The 6,000-nt window shown below is 37.9% G+C and overlaps 1 protein-coding gene across 1 annotated transcript in view; it reads right to left on the reverse strand.

Annotated features, from left to right (window-relative positions):
• The window catches only part of CD36 (CD36 molecule (CD36 blood group)), a 36,327-nt gene extending 31,081 nt beyond the window's left edge, over positions 1-5,246 (reverse strand). The window contains exon 1 of the mRNA XM_075490821.1: positions 5,061-5,246. The gene's annotated coding sequence lies outside the window, so the exon portion shown is untranslated. The remainder of the gene's footprint in view (positions 1-5,060) is intronic.
• Positions 5,247-6,000: the final 754 nt, after the last annotated feature.

Consider the following 6,000-nt stretch of genomic DNA (forward strand, 5'->3'; position numbering starts at 1 on the left):
ATATTCTTGTGTTTCCACAGTCGTGGCACTCTCAGGGTTTTTCTTCACCTGCCTATTATGAAACTTGTAAAAATTAATCTTAACATTAGTCCCTTGTCAGATGTGGAGATGTGGCTGAGGTTAGCAAGTAGATTAGAAAACTCCAGGAAACCCCTTTCTGTACTTTTGCACTCCCTGAATTTTTCAGAGGACACTAACCTTTAAAAACAAAACAAAACAAAGCAAAACAAAACAAAACAAAACAAAACAAAACAAAACAAAACAACCTCTTCTAGTTGTTAGGTTAAGTGCCAAGCCCTGGGGCAGAAGATGAGGTTAGTGTTCTCAGCATTCAAAACATGATTTTCGATAATCTTTTGAGTGCTGTTCCTATTTTGAAATAAAGGTGTGAGGAATTATGTTTACCTCCTTTCTATGGCAAGTAGAAGCACAGATTTATTGTTTATCAGGCTTATTCTATCAGCATCATCTTAGGTGGCTTCCACACTCCCTACCCAAAATCCTGTTGCCACCACTCAGTGGTCTTCTCTGGCTTCTCCACAGTTATTAATTCCCACAAGAAGGTTGTACCTTGGTCAGTAGTGAAAGATTTAAAGCATTCAAAAAAACCCATAAAAAATAAGGACATGGGGCTCCTGTCCCCAAATAAGCTCTTTCTGATTCAACACACTCATGTTCACTCATATGCACTTAGTTCTACTGAGGAGGAGAAAGAGGAATATGAATCATCTACAGAAGAAAATGTGCAATATGCCAACAACTGGATGAGACTTCTGTCCCTCTGCATGTATTGGAGATACTAGGCAGTGTTCCTTTATAAGGAGTGAAAATCTGTATTCATGAAAGGCAGTTTGATTTCCTACGGATAAGAAAATCTTCTGTGCATCACCTCATCACATAATACATAAGTAGCACAATGACCTATCCACCCAGACCAGCCTCAAGAATTTACTTCACTTCTATTGCATAAGGGCCTCCCCTGGAGTGAACATGGCCTATCTTCAAGTACTGCCTATAAAGAACTTGAATATATAACACCCACATTATAAAAATAATAATATAGAACTAATATTTTTTTCCTAAAAGATATGTTCACTGTCTTTGTTTCGGATACTCTCACTGTGACTGCTATTTTCTACCACCTAATTTTCCAAAAGCCATGGGAGAGAACAGAGGTATATGGCAGGAGTAGTCACCTCACTTTAAAAGAAGTATCAAGATATTTCAGTTGTTTCAGTTTTGTTTTTAACGTCCTACCTCTAAGGATCTAAAAGAAAAGAAAGACATAGTTTCATAGCAATAATTGTTTTCTTTTTGAAAGTTAACTACAAATGTTTGTTGCAAATAACTTTATCCAGGTAAAAAGTAGGGATGTGGCCTGAGGAAGATGAATTGGTTTCCTCTCCTCTCAATGGAGAGGTAGGAGCACTTCCACAGACTCATCCCATCTACCTTAAATGCTTATCTTAGGCAAGGATGTATCACACCCTTTGGAAGTACTGATGTCTCTCCGTTAACTATAGAGGATCTAAACGACTCATTTAAGTCAGAGGTTTAACTTTTAGAAGGCTAATCTTAAAACAACTCCACTCAAATTCCCCAGAAAGGTCTTTCAGCTCCTCCCCTTGTCAGTGCACCATAATGACAATACCAGGACAGCTATACAAGATTCTAGTAAATGCAAACAAGTTACGAAGCAAGAAGAAAATGCAATGAGAAAACTTCAAAATATTTACCACCTGTCTTTGATGGAAAGTTTGGCCAAAGATTGCAAAAGTGTTGTAGCATTTTTTTGCCCACCTCGCACCACAGACTTCTACTGCAGATGTGCTGGCTTTCAAGGCTTTCCAGTGTATGCCCTGAGGCATACCCCAACCACTCCTATAAAGCAGTCTTCAGCTCCCTCAAAAAAGATCCTCCCAAACATGCATTAATACCTGATTTCCCATCACAAGAGCTTGGAAGACTCATTCCAAACTGCTGCGTAGCTCCTTCATTACCCACTAATGACTCCCAGCTGTAGTTTTCCCAGCTCTGTGAAGTATTAGGACATAAGGTGCTGTCCCTTGTGATTCTCAATGTGTTCTGATGACACGGAAAACATCCTAAAATACCATTGGCTCAAGACAACTTGGCAGCAGTACAGTGGAAACAGTGTGATATATTTGGCTCCTGCCAGTGATGAGTTTCTCTGTCATATTGTAACTAAGTTCTTTAAAGGAAAAATGGATGATGGAAGACCCAGCAGCTGCTTCAGTTCATTTTTGCCACAGAAATATTGATTCTGAGCTCTTCTTCACTGACTATGGCATGGATAAACTGCTGCCTTTCTCAGTCCTCAAAATCACTTTTAAAAATTATTTTCAAATGATCCAAGCAGGGGCAAGAGGTAAAGCAAGCACAAGAGAGGCAGGGATAGAGCCAACATTGATTCTTCCACTCCTGTGGGTTCATGTGAGAATCACTCAGAACGTAGATAGGAAGGAACTTCGTAGAACTAAACCCAATATAGAAACTGTAATATAATAACTTAGGCTTCTGGGTGAGTTTGAAGCAGCAAAGAGCCATAAAAATCTGCTACCTAAAGGGCTGGGTCAGTCTGTTAGTGCTAGAGACGTTTCTCACTGAAACTTAAGGAGGGCACAGAGAGGAGGCTCTGATGCTAGGGGAGAAAAATTTTGAAAGCAGGCATCTTTTGAAAGTCAAGAGAAATTTAATAAATCTTGTCCCTACTTGGATATATTCCATTTCTTGCAAAACTCTTCTTGGCTCAGAAGTCAGAGAATAAGGGAGTAATTCAAAACTCCTTCACTGGTGCAATACCTGGTTGAGAAATTGTCACCATTGTGAATCATCCCAAACACACAATGACAGTGGCTTTGATGAATGACTGCGTAGTTCTTTTGCCTACCAGCTACACCATAATTTTGTCTGTGTAATAATTAAGAACAACATATGTACAGGAGATTTTTCCAGTTAATGAAGAGGTAAGTTGAAGGTCAACTTTTCAGTGACTTCTCAAGAGTTGGAGACCTATCACATAATTGACACCCTTTTCTTTCAGTTCACATGTTCCAGACCTGGAGACATGTCCTTGGTCTGAGCAACGTGCGTAAGATCTTCCCTGGGACTTCAGTTCAGCTTCAAACACAAGGTATTAAAGCCAAACCGTGAGCCTACTGCCACAAAAAACCTGCTCTTCATCAGGTCAGCAACAGAAGAAAGCTTTACTTAACCAACCCCATGTGCTGGGTCAGTTCCCCAGCCCCACTTGGAGAATCAGAATGGGTGGTTGGGATAGTACCAGGAGATCCAGGCCTCTGCCAGCAAGACATATGTTTTCTACCAAAAGAAAGGGCGACATAGAAAATCATCTGGAGAATTAATACAGGCCAAAGCCCTTCCTGATTAAGCTTTCTCCCTCAGGGGAAATCTCAGAGACTACAGCAGCGGCAGCACAGAGCTGATAGAAACACTCTCGGAAAAGCAGATTGTCCCCTCCAGCTGGCAGCAGAGGTACAGACCGTGTGGGTCTTGCCTACCAGCCTGGGTAAGGAAGCAACACTGAGACAGTTTCAAGAAAATGTGCACCAACTGTGCCACGGAGTTTTTCACCTTTTATAGCCTCTCCCTATGGATCTGGTGAGCTAGGCTTTATTCGAACTACTTTATTATACAAAAAACTTTATTATACACATTTTCTTATACCAAAGGATGCTTTTTCTCTTCTTTATTCTAAGTGCTAATGGGCTACTCTTGTGTGCATAACAAAAAAGGAATTTTTCCTTTTTTTCCTTATTTTTCTTGAGAAGATATTTAATTACTACAAAGAAAGTATAAAACATAGATAACACACACAAAACAACCCAACTGAAGAACAAAATCACCCTTGCTGCAAGAGATACCTTGGCAGCAGCTAGAGGTCTTGAGAGATGAGGAAAATTTGTGTAGTGTTATTGTATATTAAGAAACATTGACAACTATGAAGAAGAGAGAAGTAGAAAAAGTACTAGTGGTGATTTCTGTGCACTAGCAGTGAATGAAGCAGGCAACTAATAGATACCCTGAACTTCTCAGATTATGTCATTTTCTCATGCTAAGATATGGCATTAATCTTTCAAATGAAACCATGTTACAGAAATAGGCATATAACTATCAGTTACACAAAAAGTAGTTCCAAAATATAATAATTTAACAGAAAAAAACCTACATTTCTGATAATTTTACCAGTTGTGCCAATTATATAAATGCTCCTGAAGTACCATTTGAGGACAAAAAAAATCCCCAAAATTAGACAACTACAGACTACACATTTTTTATGAATAGGACATTTCTGCCAAGTAAAAAAAATAAATCACTGACTTAATATCATAGTTATTTTATCAGTTATTAAAGAGAATCAGGTCACTAAAATAGCACAAGTTATTAGTATTTACATGACTATCTTATATTTATTCAGTTGATCTCAAGACTTACATATCAAAATTAATTTAAGATATGTTACATCAGCATCTTTACTGGACATGAATTATAATTTTAAATCTATACAGAAATGCACATATAAGCCTTTTCCTATAATTAATAATTACTACAGTATTTTCAGATGTTCATTTATAACACATTTATAAAACGTATGCATTTTATGATCAGCCATACACTTGATATTTCTCTTCATTCATATTTATTTTTAATAATAAATATATATAATCCTTTTATTTATAAGATAATAGTTTTTATTTATAAGATAATGACTTTTATTTATAAGATAATGGTTCACAGACAAATGATTATATATACTTGTTACAATTTAAAATATGAATACATTCATTTTTAAGTGCAATGTACAGTGAAATATTAGCAATATATTAAATATTATCAAGATATTCATATGCAAGTGAAATAATTTGATTATCAGTATATTTATTCTTTCTAAATTTTAGTGAATGGGCTCTTCTTAGAGCTATAAACAGTCAAGTGCAATAGTACGCTCACAAGAAACGAATACAATGTGCAGCTGTGTGCTGAGAAACTGCATCTAGTCCAGGAGCAGGGTCACATACCTGTATGGAGGAAGAGCTGCTCTCACTACTCTTGCCACCAGGAACTGGAGAGCTGCAGAAGAGCCTGCTAAGTTAGTTTCTTATTCACAGAAAAATGAAGTTGCTGTAGCAACCCTACAGCAACCCTGGCTGCCCAATGCCCTACGAGTCAGTTGATCTTTCATCAGCCACAAAAAGAAATAGAAAGTTGCAGAGACCTTTTAAACTCCTTGGTATCTAAGCTGTCTCAAGTGATAAGGAATTATAAGACCTCTGAGCCAAAGATAATGCTCTTTCGCACTTATGCTTTGCAAGAAAGACCAGCTCTAAGAAGTCCTTTCAACACCAGCCTCTGCCTCTGATCTCTTTACCCTCTGCAATAGCCCAGCACTTGGAGGCGATGTATCAGGTCCCTGTTGCCAATCCAGAACAAGCTTAATTGACTTCGCTCTTTGTAAGAACTCTTTGCAAACACGGTCTAATACCAGTTAATCCTCACAACATACTGGCAACCAGATAAGGAGTTTGATACTAGAGAGAACTCTTCAGATTTGGGCTTACTATACTTATTTACACAAAGCACAGAGACAGGTCAGAATGAGGGATCACAGCTGTGAATACAGCTGTTTGTTTAAATTCATGGGACTCTTTCTAATGATTTTCACAGGCTTTGGTTCAGAACTCTATTGTCTAAATGAACATTTAACCAAGTGAGAGTGCTATTGCTTCCTCTGCCTGTCCTTTTGGATCCTTGCTCGATGATTTTATTGTAGCAGTGATGAACTGTGTTTAAAATACTTTTTAAAAACCATTACAGTATTAAAGTTTTAAGCACTGTATTAATTTTTTTATTTGAAGAGTGGACTGAGGCACGTCCTTCCAGAGAGTTACAACAAATAGCAATAGTGAGCAGCCTGTCTGCCAAGGCCTTTCATAATGAAGATAAAATCTGTCCCAGAAG

The sequence above is a fragment of the Mycteria americana genome, chromosome 1 (genome assembly GCF_035582795.1).
Source record: "Mycteria americana isolate JAX WOST 10 ecotype Jacksonville Zoo and Gardens chromosome 1, USCA_MyAme_1.0, whole genome shotgun sequence".
Classification (NCBI taxonomy): Eukaryota; Metazoa; Chordata; class Aves; order Ciconiiformes; family Ciconiidae; genus Mycteria; species Mycteria americana.